Genomic DNA, 24,660 nt, shown 5'->3' on the forward strand with positions numbered 1-24,660 from the left:
GGGGTGGAATTTAATTCTGGAATTTACATTTTGAGCCTGGTAGACACTTGCTGGGTCTAGGCTGGAACTCACAGGGCCCCAGGAGATGGGGGTTCTTCTGTGCCCACAAAAGCCCACTTTTGTGTCCAGAATTTAGGCAGGAAGCCAACCAAGGATGGTGTGCCCAGGTTCGTGCAGGAGTCCACAAACACGTTCCGATCTGTGGGCTTGAGAAGCTGTGTGCGCTGGTGTAGTAGAATATCTTAACACGTGAGCTCCCATGAGCCCATGGACTCACTCTGAGGAAGCCAAAACGGGGCGGGCCATCCAGCTGCCCTCCTCCTGGCTCCCTGTGGACGCCTGCTCCTTGTATCCCACCCTTCCTGGACATCTGCCACTTCTTGACATTAGCAAGGGATGAGGATGATTTGAAGAAACAATAGCAGCCAACCTCCAGGAACACAGCCAAACTCACCGAAGCCATGGGGCACAGATCCACAGGCCACAGACCCTGGGACCAGCCCCAAAGGCAGCCTCCAGCCCTCCCCCCAGCACCTCTGTTCCCCATCCCTCAGTCACTCTCCTCCACCCAGGCTTCTCCCAAACTCTGTGACCTTTTACCCCTTCCCACATGGACACACGGTGTCTCCTCTTCATCACCATGTCTCCAGGCCTCTCGTTGGGGACCATCTTCCATCCCTGATTCCTCCTCTATCCACTCAGCCTTCCCTTGTCCACCAGGGCCACACAACATCCACGACGTTCTCAGACGTGCCTGACCACAACAGATTGTGCTGCATAAATTTACCATTTCATCTAGAATATTCCCCCACCTGTATATAATAAGTTTCTTTCTATGAATTTCAGCTGTGATATGTCAATATTTCAACCGTGTCATATCAACTCCTCCCAGCCCCACTCCAAGCCCTCCAGGGACGTCTCTGAGCTGAAAAGTAGACCCTAACAGCCTGTGCCCTGGCCGGCCAGTGGCCTCTCCAGAGCCCTTCCAGGTGCTACACCTTTCACCAGAGCTTCATGTGCCTGACTCCCTTGTCATTTTTCAGATCTTGGCTCCAACATGATACCCCCAATAATACTGGTGCCAGGGAATGGGCTTTGGGGCACGTGTCCATTAGCTTTGCCCTCTGTAAAATCCTAAAGAGCTCAATCCCAAAATCACCTCCAAATAAATTCTCAACTTAAGCAAAACCTGCTTTGAAACAAATCTTCTGGCCCCACTTTCCCATCAAATACCCTTCCAGATCTTTCCATGGAAAATTTGGCCATCACCCATGACCAGTTTAAATATCTGTCGTCCCTTCATAGCACTCTTCACTATGAGGAATTCTGTTCCCTGCATTTACCTGATGACCGTCCAGCGGTCATCTCCCAGCCAGTCAGGAGACGTCAGGCTCTGAGACACCGGGTGCATTCTGGAACATAGGGGTGCTATGGAAGGAATGGCTTGGCCCTCAGCTCAGTCATCACCAAGACCCCCCTGTAGAGAGATGCTCACCATCAGTTGCTCTAAGCAAGGGTGAGGTGGGGCACGCCAGGACACCAGCACTTGGGAAGCTGAGACGAGAGGATTGTTTGAGCCCAGGAGTACGAGATGGGCCTGGGCAATCTAGCAAGATCCTGTCTCAAAACAAATAAAGAAACAAAACAAAACAAACACAAAACTCCACCACTTTTCAAAACATTCAGAACCATCTGAAAGGAGAAGGAGAGACAGACAGGGACCCAGGGTTTATTGAATGCCAGACACTTTTCAAACATCATCTCATTCAGTGCTCATAGTAGTTTCTAGAAATGAATATCAGTAATCCCATTTTGCAGATGAGGAATTCAAGGCTCAGAGAGGTTAAGAGACTTTGACAAAGAGGACAAGAGACAATGACAGTGAAAGGGTTTGCGTCTAAACCCTACAGACCCAGGCAGGCCCACCTCATCCCCACGAGGTGACTCAGACAGATACGCCTTCTTCAGAGGCATCGTGAGTTGGCCTCCCTTGTCCCCTGACTCCACACAGCCTGGACCCCTCACATTCTGCTCTCACAGCCCTCCAGCCTGGCCTGCATCTCAGGCCCCTCAGTGACAAACATAAGCAAGCAACTATGAAAGAAATGCAGCCAGGATGGGAGCCCCCTGTCCCTTGGGGCACCCCCAATCCAGCAGGCAGCCGTGATGAGTTTGTGACCACAAAAGAATGCAGAAAAAGAAATGTCTGACTCAAGGTCTAGGGAAGCAAAAAGACCTAAGGCTCTATCTACCTCCACTTTGCCACTGGTGTGAACACGACGTGTGTCAATAGATGGGAGCCGGACAGGGTCGTGCAGAGAGGGCAGTGGAGGCTCCGTGGTAGAGCGGTGGAATATACTGTGGATAATTTTTAATTAAATTTTAATGATTGCTTAAGTGCTAATTTTTAATAGCAAATATTAGGAAAGAAGGTGAGAGGAGAAGGGAGGGAGGGAGAGAGAGAGAGAGAGAGAGAGAGAGGAGAAAGGAACAAAAGACAGAGGACAGGAAGGGTGGGAGGGAGGGAAACAGATCCTTGGCAGTTTTTCCTGGGGTCTGGCTGCTGTCTGCAGAGTAGGAGTGAAGAAGTAGCCCCTGCCACTGGTGGACAGACAGAGGTCTCTGACGGCTGGTGGGCAAAGCCAAAGGTTTGAAAAAGAAATGTGTTCAGCATCTGCTGCCTGTTCCCCAGCAGTGACCAAGGTCACCTAATTCCCAGCCTGACCCTGGCCGGAGCTCAGCTTCCTGCGATCACCCTAGAGCTACCACCTCAGCTCCCCACTTTCTCCTTCACACCCAGCTCAGGCCACGCCCCTCCCCCCATCCTCTGCTCTGGTCAGTCCCTTTTCTCCTTTAAGGGCCAACTCAAAAACTCTCTTCTTCCTGGAAGTGTTTCTGGATTACTGTTCACTCTGAGACTTTAGCAACTTGGTAAGGTGTGACTCCTTCCTCCTGCAGGAGAGTCATCATGGAGAAGCAAATTTTGAATATTTGGAAAGAGCGCAAGCTTCAAATTCCAGCTCCGCCACTTTCTAGCCGCATCATCTTGAGCAAGTTACTTAACCTCTCTGAGTATCCATGTCTAAAATCATAAAATGGGAACACCAGCCCATCAATGAATGAATGAATGGCAGTTTTTACTATAGAGTGGCATAAAATTCTAGGAAAATAATCACGCAATTGTGTTCTGAGCCAATTCTATTCTAAACCACATCACCCCTATGTGAACTAAATGTAACACTCACTGGTAAAGAAAACTGTCCCTCCTTAAGTCCTGAATGTCTCCCTACCCCCCATCAAGGCATGCAGCCCCCTACAATGAACCACCAAGTAGCTCCACCCCAGGTTTCCCAGGCACAGTCCCAGGACCTTGCTCCCTGGAGCTGGGTAGGGCAACCAACCAGCAGCTTGGGGCAGCTCTGGGCCAACAAGGAACCCAGAAGGAGAACAGCTCTGGGTGAAAGGAGGCCTTGAGATCCTGTTCCCTTAGGTCCAATGCCCAGAAGTCACCATGAACACCCACAGCCACCCTACCTGCCTCTCCTGGGAGCCTCCAGTCCCACAAACCTAAAACCATATGATTTTCTGGAAGGGCTTGGAAACCAGCCTTCCAATGGGACTCCAACCCATTTCCCCATCGACAGCGGAATGTTTCTGCCATGGCTCACCTTGGAAAAACTTTGGCCAACCAAATTAGTCATAATAATATTGATAACAAAACAAGAAAACTCCAAATAAATCCATTTACTAATGGGCGAAAATACACCAGGTATCTGATAAATACTATTTACTGTTAAAATATTTATTGACTAATAATAAACTTTTTCTTCCATTTGTATTGGTATCAAAAGCACATGGGGGGGGGGGGCTGGGGCACTAGGTTCAATCCTCAGCCCCACATAAAAATAAATAAATAAAATGAATGTACTGTGTCCATCTACAACTAAAAAAAAAAAAAAAAAAAAAAAAAAATTTAAAAGCACATGGGCCCAGCAAGCAGAGCTTCTGGTCAGCACCAGGGCCCCTGTGAGCAGAGTGCTCCAGCCTAGGACATGTGATGTGGTCAGCAAGGGCATCCTTTGCCAGCCAAGGGCAGATACACTTCCAGCAATCACCCTGAAACCCTGAGACTTATCATAGGGCCTTCCTCTCCCAGTATCCCTGTCAATGACTCCAAGCTGGGAATAACCTAGCTAACCCAGTCAGCTTACCTTGTAAACAGGTCTACCCCCAGAGATGGCAAGAGTCCTACCCAAGGCCATACTGCTGATGGCAAGACCAGGTCTCCCAACTCCAGTGCTAAAAAGAGCAGACTGTTCTTTTTAGGGGTGGCGGTCAGGCCTACCTGGAGAAGTTGCCAAACACACATTCCCTCCCCAGGTGAATCCCCGAGGCTCATCCTCAGTGGGTCCAGCTCACCCAGGTGCACTCCCCTTCACCCATCCTGGCCAACTCCCTGCCACCTAAGCACCTCGCCCCCAGTGTCACTCAGCATCCACATCAGGCCCTTCCACGGGGGACTGCATCTTCCCTCCATAAAAAGCATCCACGTAAGCTAGACGTGGTGGCACACACTTTTAAACTTGAGACTCGGGTGGTTGAGGCAGGAGGATGCCCAGTTGAGGCCAGCCTCCACAACTTAGTAATGACTTTCACCAATTTAGCAAGATCCTGTCTCAAAACAAAACATAAAAAGGACTGGGGGGTATAGCTCAGTGGTAAAGCATCCCTGGGTTCAATTCCCAGTAGCAAAAAGAAACAACCAACCTCAAACAAAAAAAAAAAATTCACATAGGGTTCAGTGATAAAGTGCTTACCTAATATTCACAAAGCCCTAGAGTTAACCACCAATACCACAAAAGAAAAAGAGAGAGAGAGAGAAATTATCTACAGTAAGGCCTGATTAAGCATTTAAAAAAATTAGCCCACAAACACAAAACTGTGCTAACCATCAATTTATGTCTAAGGTAATCCTAGTGAGCTCTGGGGTTTTTTCCTGATGACTTTATAGATGACACCTTTCAAATGTCAAATATCATATTCTCCACCCACCCTCCCCTGAAAATTTATGCTGGGAACCCGGATTCATCATTGCCACACACTGAGGCAGATCCGGGAGCATGTACACTCCTTCCCGTGCGGCCCTCCCCCAGTGTCCTTGTTTCTAGAAGAAAGGGTGGGGTATCCAGGGCTCTTTCATATCTATATAAAATGAATGGAAACAAAGAGGCATGTTTCATGCAGATTAGGTCTTTCTGTCACCATAAATGTATTCTCCAAACATGGTCCATGGGTAATGAATTTTTATACTGTGCGACATTATTGTCTACACATCTATATTATGGGGGAGGGGGAAGCCTTAAAGATGCACATGGTAAGAGTTGGGTGAAAGACACAGCCTCGCTCCATCCTCCCACCCCAGGTATCTCAACGTGTCCTTCAAAACTAGCCAGTTTGATGTGCATCCGAGGAACCTGCCCCACCTGCCTTGAAAATCCAATAAATACTCACTTGAAAATGTTCGGCAGCTCACTAGCGCCCACTGGAGCTAGTTTATGGGGTGCGATGGGGGTGCCGTAGGGTGGGGTACGGCAGGTCTGGTGGCAGTGATGTTTCACGGCTGGAATTTCCACCAACCTAAACTTTTATGTTCAAATATGTTTTGTCCCTGACCAAGGAGACACCCTGGGAACCCCTACTTTTATTTCAATGATGCTGCCATGTAAAACTCGTCATGAACCCCTTTTCTGGAAAGTATCCTCGGAGCCTGAACTTGGTCTTCCGAAAACCCTCAGGGGTAAAGTACCTTCCCAGAGGAAAGACCTGAGTTTGGGAAAGAGTGAAAAGCACTGGAGCCAAGTCTGATGAATAAGGTGAGTGATCAGACTGGAAAAAACTATTTTCAGCAAGAGTGGGGTTTCAGCATAAAATAACAAGACTTCTTTTATGTGTCTAAGGCAGAGTTTGCGTGTGAATATGTGATTTGTAAACTAACTCTTGAAGGTAATTCCAAAAAAAGAACTCTTAAAAAGTTTCTGAGCAATTGCAGTAGCACTGAATTAGAGTGCATCTGCTTCTAAGAGACCAGTTGGGTCTGGAAATCCAAACCCAGGCATGACATGGTTGCTTTGGAGTCTCACTTGGTAAGAGAAGCAGCCAGATTCCACCGAAATCTGGAGTGCAGCCCACTGGGTGGCTAGGCCCTGGGCTGCACACGTGTGTAAGGAGTCCCCTCTGGTGGAAAGGCTGGGAGGGGGCGAGCGGATGCTGGGCTGCCCCTCCTCCAGGCCTGCGGGCTTGTCTGCTCTGTTCAAAATGACACAGCTAATTAAGGCAATTCTTAACCGCAGCTCAGAGCTGGAGCTGCGAAACCGGACTAGCCTTCCCTCTGTCACAGCTTCCAGATGAATCCATATTTCAGAGGGTAACAGCTCATCTGTAAATAAAATAAAATATCCTCTGGGCTGCAGCCAGGTAGCCCATTCCTGCCTTTGGCCTGAATGTGATTAGCACGAGGCGGTGAGGCAGGTAGGGGTGAGAGGGGCAGCTGAAGGAGTGAGCCAGTCCATCTTTTAAGACCTCTGCCAAGTGATTTTTGTGATTGATATCCAAAAAAGGTTTTTCTCTCCTTCTCTACCTCCCTACCCCCAACTCTTTAAAAAGCCCATTTTGAAATAAAACCTAACATAGGAAATTAGCTACTTATTGCTCAAGGCCACCATCACCATGGCTGTGTGCCGCACCAGGATGGCCTTGGAGCTGAACGAATCTTCCTGGGACTTGGAGGGGGGAGAGTGTCACTGGGAGGGAAGAACCCAGGCATCAGGTGCACTCAGAAAGACACAGCAAGATGACACCGAGCGTGTGTCTAAAAGATAACAGGCGAGAAGGATGAAGTAATAAAACCCCAAGTTTAGTTATCTAAAATCAGCTTGTGGTCCTTGCACTAAAATCTTTTTTTTTTTAACACATAACCTGCTATTTGAATACATTTAAGTATCATTTTATTTTCTAAACTGATTTTGTGTGTAAGGTCTTTGCCTCTCCTTCCAGGAGACAGGAGTCCAGATAAGTCCTGTAAACTAGGCCTGAGAGGTAGGTAGCCCTAGGCTTCTTGAGAATGTGTTCAGAAAGGGATCAACTTGTAAATTATATCGACAATGGTAATAACAAAGTAAGGCAAGGATCTTCACAAGTTTTCTGTAAATCTGAAGCCCCTTGAAAATAAAATGGTCATTTTAAAAATACTAAGTGGATATCACTTAGATATAACATCCCCCCATATAGCAAAGAATCATCAGTCATATTGGATTATGATTGTTTAATTTTCCAAAATACCCGAGGTATGTAACGAGGTGGCATTTTAACGTCCGTTTGATATGTCTCTCTACTTAGTCTCTTTAATAAACTTGAAATGAAGATGCACATGGGTTACATTTGGGACCTAAAAAGTTTCTCCCATCCAGCAACACAAGAAATGCCTCCCAGTATATCTACACCTGTCTGCTCCATTGTTGATGTCCCCTCGACCTTTTCTCTTCACCCCAATTGCAGCATGTGGCGAAGGCATTAGCAAGGGTCCCGACACATTATTTCTCGGTTCCAATTAGGTGGGGGGAACAGCCAACCCTACTTTTTTAAAAGCACACTTGGCTTTGGAAAATGTGGTCTTTTTTTCTTTCTTTCTTTCTTTTTTTTTTTTTTTTTTTAACAAACAACACAGCTGTAAGAAACCTGTCATTTCTTAGCATGTTGCAATAATCCTAAAAGCCAAACTCGTGAACAGTTTTCTTACACGCCCGAGAAACAAACAAAAACCCCACATGCAACTCAGTTTTGACATTTCCAATATCCTCCTCCAAAACATTCTCAACAAATCACCCTCACATTGAAAGTTCCACGGGAATCTTTACGTAGATAAGGGGTTCTTTTTCTAAAATCTAAATCTGCACAGGCATTTTCTGTTGCAATGAAAAGGCTTCTAAGATGTGCACAGAAAATGAACTCCCAATAATTGTCTCCACAGTATTAATGTGTATCTTCTGTTGGAGGAAATCTGTAACCTCATCAAGGAATAGCATTCAAATAAATTTTCATTGTCCCACTGCACAAAGCTAAGCTTAAGCGAATCCTAATTTGTTATTCATTCTTCTTGTTTAATTCATAATTTGATGCTAAACGTGGTGACACGGCAGTGCCCCACAAATTCGACTGCATCTGTCCTCAGAAACATTTCTTACAGCTACCCAGGCTTGTGTTTTATCCTAAAAAATGCCTATAAAGCTTACAGATGTGCGACATAAACGGACAGTGAGGAAGTGACTTTTTTTCCCCCCTAAGCACAGCAACATTAATCTCTCTGTAAATTCAGGGTCTCTTTTTCACTAGGTCTATTCTGGTTAACTATGCTTCTCTGGATTTTCCAAACCCTTATTTTAAGCAAAAAGGAAAAAAAATCCTCCTGACAAATGCTTTTGGTTTAAAACTAATGTTTGCCCCAACTGGTTAAAGGGCCATAGAAGTAAAAAGGCTTTTACAAAATATTCCACAACCTGATTTTTAATTTACTGCATCATCAGCTACTTTTATGATAATATTTAATCTACTGAAACAAAACCAGCCTTAGGGGAAAAAATAACAACAACAAAGGGAAAGCGAGTTTATTTTTAGCAGTTCCATTCTCAGGGAAGGTAGCTGGTAAAAACCGAAACAACTTCCTCTAAGAACGCTAGTTTTCTTTTTCTTCTCTCTCTCTCTCTGTCTCTCTCTCTGTCTCTCTCTCTCTCTCTCTCTCTCTCTCTCTGTCTGTCTCTCTCTCTCTCTCTCTCTCTCTCTCTCTCTCTCTCTCTCTCTCTCTCCTTCTGTTAATTTTATTTTTTTCTTCCCTCATTCTTTTCTTCTTCTTCTTCTTTTTTTTTTTTTTTTTGCCGATGGTTGAAATACTCAAGTTAAAGGTTCTGTTTCACCAGGTACAGTTAACAAGTCCCAAGAAACAGGAGGCACCAAGAAAGAAACTATTCCCTCCCCCCAAAAAATTTATAGAGTGATGATAAGTGTAAATATTCAACCATGGTCCAGATGAGCAAAACTCTGAAATGAAAAGCAGCTTAGTGAATACATTACTCCTTGAGGTCAAGTTTGGAAAATTTGGCTCAGATGCCCCAAGCACCAGCCCATACTAGGAACAATATCATTATTTTAAGTCAGGAAAATCGAGAAGAGAGATGATAAAATGCCTCAAAATCCAGTAAGCTCCTTCAACTCGAAAGTCAGAACTTTGGAACCCAGCACTCAGGGTGTCAGAGGTAGCTCAGACTATGGCAAAAGCAAAACAAATATTCAGGGGGCCTTTTTATTTTCCTTTTTTTATTTGTGCATGTGTGTCTTTTTCCTATGTCTGTTGGAACAGATTTCTTGGGAATTAAGCAGTCTAGTGAGACAGAAAGCCTGTCGCTGTGCACATGAAAACACGCCTGGGAAATCTGAGTTTGTGTCTCAGATACAAACTGTAATAGAAACTGAGCCAGGCCAAAGGACCCTTCTTTGAGAGGAGCTGCTTCCGGTCAAAAGGTGTGCCCCACCAAACACCTCCAGTTTTTAAGTGCTGGCCTGGGTTAGGCAGTGCAAAGCTGCTAGGATGGGCCCTTTCTGAGTGGCAAGGCATGATAGGAAGTTTTGCCAAAGTCTTTGGGTGGAAAATGGTCCTTCCCCAGGAGCACTATGCTGGTGGCTCTGTGCTCAGCAAAGTAGAAAATGTCACTGGAGCATGAGCTGTGACAGCAGCATGTACATACTTGCACATACCCTTTCCTCTGCTGAGCAGCTGTGAAGTCTGCAAATTGCAAGGCAAGCTCCAGAGGATGAAAGAGGACAAGGAACCCAACTGTACAGCAGCTACAGCCATGAGACACTGCGAGAGCAAGTTCAGGTTTAACTTGGGCCTGATGTTACGATGTCTCCCCTGGAAATGAAAGGGAAGTTTCCTTGAAGCTCTGTAATTAGCTTGTTTGGAAGCTCCGTGATTCACCTCCCCACCCTAATTCTAACTATCATGAATTTTGCATTATTCTATGCACAATAATGCACATAAAATTAAATAAACAATTTAATTAATTTAATTAAAATTAAATATTAAACATATTGTGTATAAGGAAGCTGCGCCTTTGATTTAATTGGGCAGGAGTACCCAAAGCAGTTTGGGTAACAGCAGAAAATAATTAAAAACAACAAGTACGTTAGCCTCTGGGTACAAGGAATAGTTGGGAGCCTCCTCTTGAGAAAGGTTTATTTAATTAAAATTAAACTAATCTTTGGAAAACATTTGATAAGCATTTCATAATACAAATCATAATCCAAAAAATGAGGCGCAGACTGCCTCTCCACAATACAGGAAAAATCATGTTAAATAATTTATCTCTAGCAGCAGCCACTTTCTCCCCTACACACACTTACAAACACGCGCACAGAGATTCAATAGACAACATGTTTGCTACATTCAAATTCTAGGTAATATTTGATTCATGCATGCAGAATCTGGACAAATATTAGCAAAATGTGGTAAGCGGCGTATGTCAGTAGCAAGAAATTAGGAGACCTTGTATTTGATTTTGAGTGGGGTGGGGGTTTTCAGAGTGAACACAGCCCTATCAAAAAAACACTGTGAATTTACTGAAAAGGAAAACTAGAGTGTTCTAGCAAGTCAGTATCCTGGTCAGCACTACTAGAGTCCAAAATCACAGAATAAGCTGGGTCCCCAAGTCATCTTCAGATACATTTAATTCACAAGGTGGTATGGCTAGTGCTTCATACCAAGGCAGAAAGATCATTTATATCCAATTTATTCTTGTTGGTTTCCTCCTGTTTGTGTGGTGGGATCTGATATTCAGTCCAGAGTCTTAGATAAGATTAGACACAGATCACAAAAGAAAGACAGTAACCAGGCCCAGGCACATACTTCCCCAATAACTGTTCCCAGGGCCTGGCCTGCCAGAACCCAGACATTCATGGTCTTTATCAAACTAGGTCCTATTTTTACATCGATAGCCTGAGCAGGTACCCACCAAAGCCACCTACCCTGTGGTCCAGTTCTAAAGTTCCAGAACATTTGACCCTCCAATGATAAGAGTTCAGAACCTCAGCCCAGTTTTCCAACTCTTAAACATCCCTTAACCCTAAAGGAAGATCAATGTTAGATCATCCAGTGACCCTAATAACACTCTTCACTCCTATTTCAGAATATATAGTACTTTAGTCCATCAGAGGGATTAAATCATTACATTCTAATGATTCATAATGGATTAAAAGAAACCTATATCTACTCCAACGATTTGCTGGGTGCACATAATAACGCATTTTGTTTTGGTCTTTACTGCAGAAGATTTTCTATATATAGATCCTGACACCGAAATCATATTTTTTAGTTCTCCTATGTATCCTAAAAATCATTGTTGTGAAATATACACACCCACAGGTGTGATGCATATAGAAAAATCTGAGTCGAAACTTAAGTCTTGCCTGTACCCAGGTTATTTTGTGTGTCTCTGCTCTGGAAAGAAAGTCACAACAATATACAACATGCTATTTTATAAGCAATAATTCATAATGGCAGCTAATAATTATTCTTGCAATATCAGGCATTACTACAAAAATTCACCTAAGCTTTTAGCTCTTCCTCTGGTTGGTTCAACTTCTCTTTGATCACAAGAACAAAGTACCTTTGGAGACTTCCAGTTGGGCCGAGAGACACAGCGATCCAAAGGGTGGCCTGCCTATGGCCAGACTTAAATTAAAAAAAAAAAAAAAAAAAAAGAAAAGAAAGGAAGAAAGTGGAGATTTGGCAAAGCTCAAGCAAAAAGATTGTGAAGCCATCTCCAGTCCAATTAACTCTTTCACATAGTAACTGGGAAAGGGTGCTTAACCCCCTAGAAAACACCAGCAAAGTGCTTGGTGCAGCCCTGGCCTCTCCGGTCAGGACCACAGCTGCAGCCAGGGCTCCCCTCTGCCATCCAAGGCTTGTCAATGGTGCCCTTCATTTGCATGTCAATCCTTTCACATGATTAATATGTATTTATTGACCAGGAGGCCTTCCCAACCTAGGACAAAGGGAGATAGGCAGTCCTCTTTTAGAGCCAGCCATAACTTTCCCGGCAGGACTGACAATTGTGCAGAGAAATAATTCTCTTCCCACAGTTCAGACGCACAGGGTAATGGGAGGAAAATAGTTTCCACCGAGCACCAAGAAGTCAAGTGCACCTTTCCCCTCCTTTCCCCATTGAGTCATTGGTGTCCATCTCCTGCCACTTCAACTGGGGCTGTGTGGTAGTCCAGAAAAGAAAGACCCCTCGCCTGGGGGCCTTGGATCTCTTCTGCTCACGGAGGCCTCCAGGGCTGAGGCCTATCCACCAGGCCAGGCCTGGCTGGAACCCAGAGACACCTGAGGAAAGAGGCCTGCCTCTCTGCAAAGGTGAATCTAGACACCAAATGGAGCTGAGCCCAGTACATCCCATGATGTGACTCTTCATGAATCTTTTATCCCTTCAAATAAACATCACGTTTCCCAGATTGACATGTGGGGGTTTTATTTATTAAACAGCAAACTCGAGTTTTAAAAAAAAGATCAGCCTGATGTCTACCAACAAAGGTTTCCAGAAATTCTCTCCTCTTACCTCCCATCTCTCCTCCCACATGGGAAAATAAATAAATAACCGTCTGGATGGTCCAACTATGGCAGAAATGTCCATTTTTTACTCTGGCCTCTGCCTTTCGGAATGTCAAGAGATGAGATTCTAGATAAGTTTAGAAAAAAAACTGTGTAAGGGATTAGGATGACTCTTATCTGTCCTGGTGCCAAGGATATTGAGTCAGATAATCCAACAGGGTTTTCTTTTCTTTCTTTCTTTCTTTCTTTCTTTCTTTCTTTCTTTCTTTTTTTTTTTTTGGTCTTGATCCTGGGTGGTTCTTGGACTTGCTTAGTTTGATGGCTGGCTCATCACCTCTAATAATTTAATGTGTATTAAATTATTGGCTCCACAGAGTCAGAGTCTATTCCCAAGGAAAAGTACAGGGAACCATCTCTTTTCAGAAGTCTGTAACTGTAGAAAATAAGGAGAAAGGACTTTCCTTTAGGTTGAAGTAATTCAAGTCCAGCCTCTCAGGACCCTAACCTAAAGACGGCCTCCCCCACCTCCCCCTCACCAAAGGCCTGAGATTTGACTTCCCAACCTGAGCGCTGGTAAGAAACCAGTCACCTTTCACCTCAGGGGTACCCTAGTTCCTCTTCAGAGATCCAGTATCTTCAGATTTTATAAAAGTTATTCATTAGTGATAAACTCACTTTGCTTTAAAAGAGGATTCTGGTGGTGCCAGTCTGTCTCTTTCTTATACCTCATCCAACTCCAGGTGTGTCCATGGTACACTTTGTAAGGACACTGGCCACAGGGCTCCTCTTGCCCACAGTCTGGTCTGGAGGAGGTGAGGGAAAGCAGTTGAAACAATCACATGGCTGTTTGCGTGACTTTGACCAACTCTTATTTCACTATGTCGTTCTTTACTAAAACTGGTCTACGTGTATAGACTGTGTCTGAAAGAATCCCAGAAAGAGGCCTAGAATTCCAAGAATGTAAACTTCAAGCACTAGGTCTGCGATGGTGAATTTACCGCAAGCAATTAAACATAAAATGGCCCTGGTAGGATGTTTCAAATTTCTGCCCAAGTTTTGCCCATACAGAAATGTGATGCTTTTGATGGAAAAGGTATTTTCCTTAATAGTAACTCTGAAGAATGCAACCCCAAAAAAGACCCAGGAGTCACTTCAGTGGTGCTCCTCTGGCTTCATTTACTTTATGTGATACCCAGAATGCAATGGGTCACAGTATAACCCATCCCCAAATGCCCCATTCCAGACCCAAGGCCACACTTCTGAAAGCTACCACGAAAACACTCCAAACAACCACATTTCCCAGGAAATACACCCATCCAAAAAGGCAGACACGTATGCCAGGTGAGTGTGCATACCTATAACTCTGGCTACACATGAGGCTGAGGCAAGAGGATTGAGAGTTCAAAACCAGCCTGGGGAACTTAGTGAGACCCTATCTCAAAAAAATCCCAAAGTTAAAAAGCTCAGATACAAGTGTCAAAAAACACCCGAGAACAGTCATAAGGATGAGGGATCAATGAAAAAAAGAATTCGATCTCAAAGTTCAATAAACCTATAGTTTCATCGTACTATGTAAACAGATTGTTTGCAGTGGAAGTAGGGAAGAATCTTTTTTTTTTCCCTGAAGCATTTGACGTGATAAACTAAGGCAAATGCACCCAAAAAAAAAAAAAAATTCCACAAGAATGACCTCTTACAATACAGAAGTTAAGAGATGGGTTTTGACTATGTTTGCAATACACCAAACATCCAAGATAGACTTCAGAAATGAATTTGGCTCCGAAGCCAGGGCCACACCAATGCAGGCAACTATAACATTAAGAATGCACCCTACTTCTGCCCACATCTGTACCAAAAGGTACTTGGTTTAGGCCAGGTAGACTGAATAATTGATGAGAACATAGGAAGATTTTTCCACTGGATATTGTGGTCAGTAGAATGCAACCTCCATCCACTAAGGAACCAGGAGTTTCTTGTTTTGTTTTGTTTCCAACTCACTGACCACCACCTCTGGCATTGGGGGAAGAAAAATACCTTGTAGGTTTGAAAGAAGAGTTGAGTACTCCCAAACATCTCAGCTCTCTCTTGAGTCTGCTCCTCATTTAATTTTGTAGGCCACTAATCCAGAATGGGCACCAGAGCATTTTGGTATTTGCTTTCACATTAAAATGACTGAGTAATTAATGAAAGCTGGCAACTCTTCAGGCAAGCAGCAAGCCTGCTCTCTTTCTTTTCCCCACTTAAGTCACATATACTTTATGTTGCGCCCCTCTCCCATCAGCCTCACCTTCCCTTGCAGCACCAGTGAATCTTCCCCAGGCTCTGTGGGGCATCTTGTTCCCAAAGACATTTGAGACTGCCCCCTCTTGATCTCTGAGGCCTTTTGTGGTAAAAACCATCATGATCCATTAAAGATGTCAAGGGCAACTAAATGGGCCCAAGTCCCTCAAAAGCTGTAAACAAGATACCACCTATATAATGAGGAAAACTGCATCATGTTCACCCTGGTCTATGCAGACACCCTAGAGCAACTCCCGCTCTCACTTCTGCAAAATGTCTTCCTAGGACAAGCAAACCTCTCTTCTGAGGACAAACAAAAGCATGCTTCAGCTTCCCCTGCTACCTGTGAGCTGGGAAAGGAGCCCGGAAGGAGGGCTGGGGGCCCCTCCTATCTACCTGCCCCCAAGAATATCTTTTGTGTTACAGGGGCTTCCCGAGTGGGATGGCTGGAATGTGGAGACGCCACTGCATTGGAGTTAATAACACAGTGTCACAAAGGAATTTAAGGCTGAACTAGGGAAATTCTCCAATGGAACTTCTACTTTCTCTTCTTCAAACTTCTCGGCTGTGTCTCAAAAGAATGAGAACATTTTGTTGGCTTTTTTTTTTCTCTCTCTCTCTCTCTCTCTTCTCCCGGAGGCCATATCATTTCCAATGCCCCTTGTGAAATGGTCAAAGCATCCCTGACTGTCCAGGAGACAACCTCCGGGTCACATGGTGAGTTTTGTGTGCCAAAGATTCAAAGGCTCTGCATCCATTTCCAAAATGGTCCACCCTTTGTAGAGGAGTCTACTCATCCTTGGGACTAATGTATGTGTGTACCTAAATATTATTCTGGGAAGACATGCAAAGCAACCAAATGGAAGCCCTCACTATGGACACACCCTCTTCGCCAGTATGCAGGTCTTAGATTGGGAAAAGACGGTGAAGAAGACCAAGAGATGGTCTTCCTGGCTCATTCAATGCAATGTATTTCAAGTCCCCCTGGATTCCACTATAAATAGGGGAGTGATGGGGTGGGTTTGGAGTGACAGTAACTTTACACTCACTGAAGGTAACACCTCAGATAGGGATGGGGGGGTAACGCTCTGGACCCCTCCCTCTCACTTTCCCTAACCCCAAATCTCCCAGCCTTCGGGTCTGGGGTCTGCAGCTGTCCTCCTACCCACAGGTACTCGGTGGCTCAGTCCGAGCAAAAGCGATGCCCCTCCCTGGGGGATGCCCTCCGCAGGGGCTTTCCCCCGACAGCATCTCACAGCCAAATGAGCTTGTGAACACGGAGACGGCTGAGGATCCGAGACAAGGAGCTCGCTCGCTCGGTTTTTCCCGGGCCGTGTTTGCCATTTGCGGGAATAAATGAAGCATCGGTAATCTCCATAAAAGAGCTTTCACGCTTCATACTCTGAAACTAAGTTGAGGCTTAGACGGAAAGGGAAAAAGAGGACTTTTAATTTAAAATAATGATCATCAACACTTTGGTGCTATGGGGTCTTTAGAAAAGATAGGGTCCCTAACCCACCCCTTGAAGCCAAGGCAGGGCTACGGGTAGCGCCTCACCAGGAGGATCTTGGCTTGCTGGGATTGGTGGACCAGATTCAAACGCTGGGAAGACCTCCTGGGGCGGGGGTTGGGCAGTGATACAAAATAACTCTCTGGAGGAGTTTTAAGAGTTGGGCCAGTTTACCAAGAAAAGTTGGAGGCCAGCCGGTGGAGAAAGAGAAGTGAACCGTATAGGTGGAGGCCCAGGACTCCACATGCCATTGAGGATGATAGCAGCTTCTTCCCCCAACGGGAGGCACGCTTTGAACATGGGAACCTCAGCTGCCCTGGGGTCTCCCCAGGGTTTCCTTCATCTCTGGCTACGGTCAGCAGGTGGCTACTTCTGTTTGGGTCCAAACTTAGCACACAGGGGTTTGGGGAACACAGTGGACTCAACACCTTCCCCACCCTTGGTCCTGACCTATTGAAAGGCCGATAAGAGTTCATCCCTGAAAGGGACCTTTGCCCACTCGGGGCTGAACCTGGCCCAGGGAGTCAATATCCTTTCATTTTCCTTCCCCCAACATTTCTAAACCCTGGGGTCCCTGGCTTCCCGAAGCCTGTCTATCAGACAACGTCTCACTATTCTCACTTGGCAGGACCAACGGGGTCATCTCTGTCAGGAAGGACATTGAGAATATGGAACTGGGTTCAATCATCCTGGATCCCTATTCCACTGGGTTCTTGGCCTCTGCCTGCTGAGAAGGTACTTGGATGCCAGAAATCAGGAGGCCAAGAGTGAAAGCCAGATCTCAATCAGCAGGGGTGCGGGTGCAGAGAATCCAGCAAAGAATCAAAGAACAGTCCCAGTCAGGCAGAGGCTTCTCTCCTGCTTTGGCTTCTAGAAGCTCTACAGGGCCTGAGTGCTGGGCTCCTCCCAGGGAAGGAGCAGAGCTAGGGCAAGCTGGCTCCTCTAGTGTAAAAGAAATTCTAAGTCAACAGTAAATCCGAGCGGGAAACCTCAACTGTGCCTGTGGGCTCTGGTGGAGCCCATAACGAATTGACCAAATACCTCCAGGAAAGAAGAGGAGGAGGTGGACAAACCTCTGCCCTCCACCCAACGAAGGTGGTCTCTTTATTGGGGGAGAAGGCGGCAGGGGGCAGGGCTTCTCTGCAACTTTCTCTTGCCCCCCCCCCAAAATGGATCCCGCACTGAAGATTTCGGAAGGCGCTCACCTAGTCCAGGAAAGTTCAGTTCACAGCCCCTTGGAGGGTCAAGTCTTCCCCAGCACCGAGGAGATGGGCTCCTTAGTCCTCGGACGCCGCCGGCTCAGGGCTGGCCAAGGCCGGCAGGGCGAGGAGCCAGCAGGCTGAACCAGCGAGGGTTTGAGCTGCCCGAGGTATACACGAGGGCACTCGCCTGGTCTAAGCCTTCGGGACAAGTTAAAGCAATAGAAATAAGAGTCGGTCTCCGCAGCCTAAAGAGCCACCCCTCCCCCTTCCTGGTTTGACCCCTGGCCTGGAGGCTCCGAAGTTGAGTTGGTGCTGCTGAGATTGCAGGCCATTCTCATCACCAGGAAAAGGGCGATCTCCCACACCGAGCCACTCCGGCCCCCACTTGGAAGCCCCTGAGTCAATTGGGGACGGGAGTGATTGGAAAGCCTAAGGGGTCAGCGTGTCTGCACCCAAGGTCAGCGCCCGGTCCCCACGTGTCAGCCAGGGGAGCCGGGCCAGAGCGTCTGGACCCCCCGCAGAGCAGCCAGGAAGCTGTAAAGGAAGCAAACTTGGGAGCTGGGGATCGGGGAGCAAACTTGGGAGTTGGGTTGGGCGGCTCCGGAGAGAGAGGGCGGGGAACCCTAGGAACGCCCGGGCACATCCCGCGACGAAGACCTAGTTCCAGCGGCCGGAGGAGGCTGGCCGCAGGAGGGCAGCCTCCTCCGAAGCAAAAACGGAAATCTTGGAACGAAGGATCAGAGTGAACACAGAGACCAGGAGCCCACAGAAAAAGACACGAGGGGGAAGAAGAGGAAAGCCACCCCCGCCTAGACACAAAATCGAAACTGCAAAAAAAAAAAAAAAAAAAAAAAAAAAAAATGTCGCCGGGAGAACCGGGAAGGGTGGCGTCGGCAGCTTGCATCCTGAGCACGGCTCCCCGCGGTTCGTCCCGAGTCGGGGCTGCGAGGTGGCGTGGCCTTTCCCCTATGCGTCCCCAGCTCTCGAAAGGGCAGGGCCTGCGCCCTACTCTGGGCGTGCAGATCTGGGGTTTCCTGGGCCTAGGGCGAGGTGCACACGGAGGCCCCAGAGCGCCCCATCTTCAGTCCCCCACTGGAAAGCGAGGGTTCGGAGCAATCCGGCCTGTGGCCAGAGCTGCGCTGACCGGAAATGCATGTGATAAGCGCCCTCCGCGGAGGACTGTGCAGGGCACGGATAGCTCCAGCAGGACTGGAGCTAGGCCAAAGTACAGGATGCTCAGATGAGGAGTGCTGGTTCAGTACATCCAGTCTGGGCTCAATTGAGAGAAGAAGGTGTGAGCGTGAAAAACGCGGATTATAGAGAAAGGGGGGTGCTTTTAATCTGAGAAATGGTGGGAACCTAGTTTGAGACCTAGGTGGGAGGCATGGGGTGTGTGAACAGAAACTCGGCCCCAAGTTACTAGCGTGAGAGGAAAGGGGGCTGGGGAGACGCTGAGGTCTGCTCCTACTTAAGATTGGAGGAGAGAAAGAATATTAGCCCTTAAGTCAGTGCCTCTCCTTACCAAGTGCCAAAGTCTAAATCTTATGGAGAGGACTTGATACTTATATGAATGCTATCATGATACATAATTACAGTGTAAACGTAAAGGTGATTAGGTGTGACTTCATCAAGGTGACTCTTGACCTCATTTGTTTTATCTGTAAAATGGGTATGAAATATCCAACCCAAACATGTGTGGTTGAAAAAAATGTGTCAAACGACTAGCTGGCTCTCAGTAAGTAATCCTTATCATTCATTTTCATTTCTGCGGTGTTGGTCTCCTGAATTGCCTCCACTCAGCTAAGTGGACAGTTCATGTATCTGGAGTGAGGGGAGGGAGAAGGACAAGAGAGAGGTATGGAGGTGGTTAGTAGGATTTGCTTTTGTTTTCTTCTGCATCTACTTTGTCTTTAGTTTGGAGTAAGTGGAGTCTGTTCAATGGCTGCTTCTCCTCTGTGAGGAGAAGCCTCTGCATCTGCACAGCTGTAGCGCTCAGGTGTCACACTGTGTTCTCTTTGTCAGAGAGCAGCACTGCCGGTCTTTCTGCAGGAATTGGTTGCTCTCCTTTAGAGCTCAAACCCACTCTGGCAGGAATAGTGGTAGAATCTGAAATCCTCCTGGGTCCCTTGGTGCTTGGACTCCAGTCTTGCCCACAGGAGGCTCCCTCCCCTCTATGCTGTAATTGCACTTCCTGGGGCACCTGCGGTACAAATCTTCAGGCTTAGAGGATGAGCACACCCCAAATGGAGCTCCACCACCCTGCTGTGCTCCTGCTTGATGACAATGGGTGGGGAATATGTTGGTGGTTGTTAGTCCCTAAATTGTGCCATTTTTCTACCACATTGTCCAACAGAATTAAAGAGGGGAAGGTCTGTGCCCACTGCCTCTGTACTGATTTGTTTCCCATCCCTCAACAGTCAGCTTCCTGGTACTTCACCCCATCTGCACTGCCAAGGCTGAATCAGGAGCTGTTGATAAGAATCCTGTCCAAGGGTAAGATGTGCCTGCCCCACATGGTGGTAAATCTCTGCTTTTTCAGTCCCCTATATGAAAGTCTTCCATTCCTTTGGACTGAAATCTTCCCAAATATCCTCAAAATGACCCATTCCCATGTCTGTGGGGAGAACTGCAGTGTGCAGGACGGTGGCATCTCAGCTAGGAAATGCTGAATGCAGAAGCAAACTCAGGAGCAAATGGCAGTGACCCATGACTTACCAAATCTGTTTAGGAAGTTCGCCCCGCCTGCCCTGGGCTTGCCCCACCCCCAAGAGGTCCAGCCAGGCAGGCACAAGATGCATGGACTGAAGAGAGAGGCTGGTAGGTGTGGGTCTGTGTCTGAGCCCAGTCACCAGAACTCAGTTACCCCCCTGGGAGAGGGAAGCAGCTACTTGTCCTCTCCCCTGTCTGCCCTGACTCCAGTCGTCTTTGTTTCTACACCATTGATCCACCTGCCTCAACCCCAGTTCTCTCTGGTGTCCTCTGCGGAGAGGAGGGGATAGACCAGTTTGTCCTGGGCCCTGGGAATGAGGTCCTGCCCCCTCCTTTGGCCAGGAATGAAAGCATACCAATTGGGCCATACAGGTATGGGACACCAGTATACACATTCCTGGCCCACGTATGTGTGCTGTGAACACACCTCTGAACATGAGCCCATTTGTATTTGCAGACATACACATTTTCCCTGTGTACACGTGTGCCTATGGGTATGTGCATGCTTGTGCATTTGTACGTGTGGAAGTCTCTTCATATATATGTCATGCCCTGGACTGGCAGGGAGTCTTCTCATTCAAATATGCTGTGTGCTTTTTGAATGAGACACTTTCCCTCTCAGAGTTTTTTTCCCAGCCCATAAAATGAAACCTTTTTTTATTCAGGAATTCCCCTGAGGACAAGGATGCTCCAACACTGGGATTGCATTAAACCTCTGGTCTAATGCATTTGGGGAAGGTAAGGTGGGGGCCTGCAGAGTCCCCAGCCATCCCTCTTTCTACAAGTCACCATGTAAGAGCAACAACCTCATCTGAGCCCAGAGTGGGAGGAGATAGCTGAAGCCTCTAGTGGAGCTAAGAGGGATGGAAAGATACAGTGCCCTTCTCCCCCAGGCGTGGATGAACACAGGCTTCAGTTTGAATGCACAGTGACATCTAGCTTAAGCGGGCCCAGGCTGTGTGGCAAAACCAGGGGAGGACTGCTGGATGGATGGCCTCCCCGCCCCTTTTGCCTGCTTGCCGTGTTCAGGCTGTGCCTGCATGGTGGGAGAGGGGAGTGTGCTGCCTCTATTGCCAGAGGAATGACTTTTCTTGAGCACAAAAAGAAACCCTGGAGGAATTGATGGTCACCAGAGAAGCCACAGCAGAAACCTTGATCTGCATGAAAAGATGGACAGGCCACTTTCACTGAGGGCAGTGGGGAAAGGGAGCACAGAGACTGCCCAGGTGGGCAGTCTGGAAGACCTGCCATAGATAACAGACAGGGCTGGGGTGGCCAGGGAGAAGGCAGGATAGCCATTGATCTCGGGGCAGCTTCATCTATGGGGTCTCCAACCTGGGTGCACACACATACCCACAAACACCAATCACCATTGGTCAGGATCCACATAACCCGGAGGCACACACTGCCACCTCCCACGCCTAAATAAATAATACATCAATACTACCCCTATATAAACTGTCCCCACATGGTCCACTCTGTGAACACATGAGCACACACAGACTTAAGAAGCAGTCACATAACCCAAATACCAAAATATCCTCTCCTTCTACATCACTTTCTCCTTCCCCCATCCACATCCACATCCCCTGCTTCACACATACATACCCTACTGAAGGAGAAGGAGTTTCCAGGGAGAAAACAGAGACCTTTGCCCTCAGAAAGAGCCCGGGATCGATACTGTTTAGACTCGGCTAGCATGTATTTCCTCTTAGGTTGAGGAAGATTTAAGTTTATGGTTCAATCCAATCTTTAAGGGGGGTAAAAATAAAATAAGAAGGAAAGGCAGAAAATGAGGAAGTTGGAATGGTGTGCTCAAGTATTTATCTCCATGCAGCCCCAGACTTTAATACACAGGCGGTTCCCTAAGCCAGCCCATAAATCAGAGAAATCAATGCCCCGTTTATGATCATTATTACTTTCGTTTTTTTTTTTTTTTTGAAATGGGGTGCAAGAAAAAGGTCTGACCAGAGTCCTCCCCCACTTCTCTACCCTAACCAGGGAAAAGGAATATTCGAAAAGGGGGAGGGCAAGAATGTAGGAAAGTCATTCTGGGTGGTGACTTTAGAGCCTTGGGCAGACTATTGTGGTATAAGTGACCTAAAGAGGCACAGGCACAAGGAGAGTCCTGAGAGCTTCAGTTTCTTCCACTGGACGAGGAAGAAAATGTCCACAGCGATTGGAAGATAAAAGGGGATAATGGGCAAGAAATCAAATTACATGATAATGACACTCCGGACCATAAGCTGTACTAACATAATCATGGGGTGGGGTAACCCACCTCCTCCTATCCCACTGGGTTCTTGGGGTTGAGGAATAGCTCTTGGTTTTGATCTCTTGAAAGAGATGAAAAGGAAACCCAAAGAATGGGATGTTTCCTGAAGTTGCTGCTCACATTGTCTCTGTGTCATCTCTGTCCCAGCCCTGAACTTGGTGGTCACAGGGGGCTTAGGTAACCTAATGGGCCACAGTGGGGAAGAGAAAGGAGGGCAGACCAGTTCCCAGACATTCAATATGATAAGGTTATCTGTAGAGCTGAGCGTCCCTACCACACCAGGATATGCCCAGAGAGAAGACAGCACCAAGATCATCCCAAAGTCCTGGGTTAGAGGATAGGTACACTGAACCCCAGCCCCCAAAGAAAGCAAAGCATATGCTTCCAGCCACCAGAAAGGGCACCTATTATGAGCAGGAGTTACTTAAGACAACAATGGTGAGGTGAAAGGAAGGAAAACACTATTATAAAATTGGGGACCCATCACAATGTCAAATGCTCACCCCAACTCCACTCCTGGCCACCAAGCCCCAAGTTCCTAAATCCTTTGCAGGGATTTGGAGGGAGTCTTGTCTTCCTGGGTATGGGACCTAGCACTGTCATTTCTCTGGCCAGGAGTTAGATGGACATTGGACTAAATAAATGGAATTTTTCAAGAAAAAAGGTGGAATTATTGGCCATTCTCATTTCCCACAAAATCAATTCTGCAAAAACAACAGAACAACAGAAAATAAACCCAAGGGAAGACAGCACAGAGAATAGGGTTCCCACACATACACAAACCTCAAAAAACACACCTGCAAAACACATTCCAAACTTGCAAACACAAATGAGTGCATTACACACACTGTGAACTCACAAATGCCCAATTATGCATCTAATCACAGAGAAATGAACACCCAGTTATACAATATGCACACATATAGTAATACAGATGAAATTGGTAGGAACTTAGATACACCAATATCTGCACATTACATGTGCACACAAGGGTATGGACAGCTACCTACCTACTCACCTACATACATTCAGGCACATGCATACATATTGCACAAGAGGGAAAAAAAGACCAAAGCAGAATTCACCATAATTAAAAAAAAAAACTGGACAAAGGAGAGATAATACCTTCTAAAGAGGGACCTCCCTCTCCTCCTACTAAGTCTTAAATGTGTGTGTTGTGATCAGAGCAATGCCTATCCTGGAAGGACTGGACCCAGGTTCAATGGCAAGAATACAGATATTTCTCCAGGGGTCCTGATGGAACTGGGGGCTTGTATACATTGCACCCCCATCAGTGAAGAAGTAAGGTTTAGTGTGAGGACTAGGCAGACCTGGGTTCAGGGCCCAGCGTAGGGCCAGCGGTGGCCATCCCTCATGGCTTTCGCAGCATTCGGGCCTCCTTCCCCACCCTCCCACGCACCGCCCCCACCCCGCTTTGTGGGACCTTAGGATCCAAGCCCAGCGATTCTCCTTGTGCTCCCCAACCCCAGACCCACCGCTTGTAAGCGGAATCACTCCCACAAAACGAAGAGGGACAAAATCCAGGTTGCAGAGAGGACCAGCAGAACCATTCCTCTCCTAAACAGGTCAATCAGCTTGAGAGGCAGCCCTGCATCTCTGCCTGCCCTGGGAAGGCCTTCTGCCTTTGGAAAAAAAAAAAAAAAATCTCTAGCAAAAACCCATCGGGGAAAGGGGAGAAGATTTTTAAAATAATAGTAATAAAGAAAAGAGAGAGAGAAAGAAACTGGAAAAGAAAAGGTACAAGGAGCAGGTTGAACCGGAGGCCACAGCCGGCTGGGCCGCAGACCGTGTTTCCCGAGCGTGGGCTCGGCTTTTGGCCTTTCGGTTCCCTTGAACGCAGTGCCAAACCCAAATCCGAGCCGATTCTTCCACCGCACTCCTCCTTTGACCCCCGCATTCGTTGCGCGGAGATCGCAAGGCCTGGCCGGCGACGCCGGGGCTCTACCCCTGGAGTGCACGCGGTGGCGCCGCCGGGGCAGCTGCGTGCCCGGGGACCCACGCCTTT

Source organism: Urocitellus parryii, chromosome 1 (genome assembly GCF_045843805.1).
Source record: "Urocitellus parryii isolate mUroPar1 chromosome 1, mUroPar1.hap1, whole genome shotgun sequence".
Classification (NCBI taxonomy): Eukaryota; Metazoa; Chordata; class Mammalia; order Rodentia; family Sciuridae; genus Urocitellus; species Urocitellus parryii.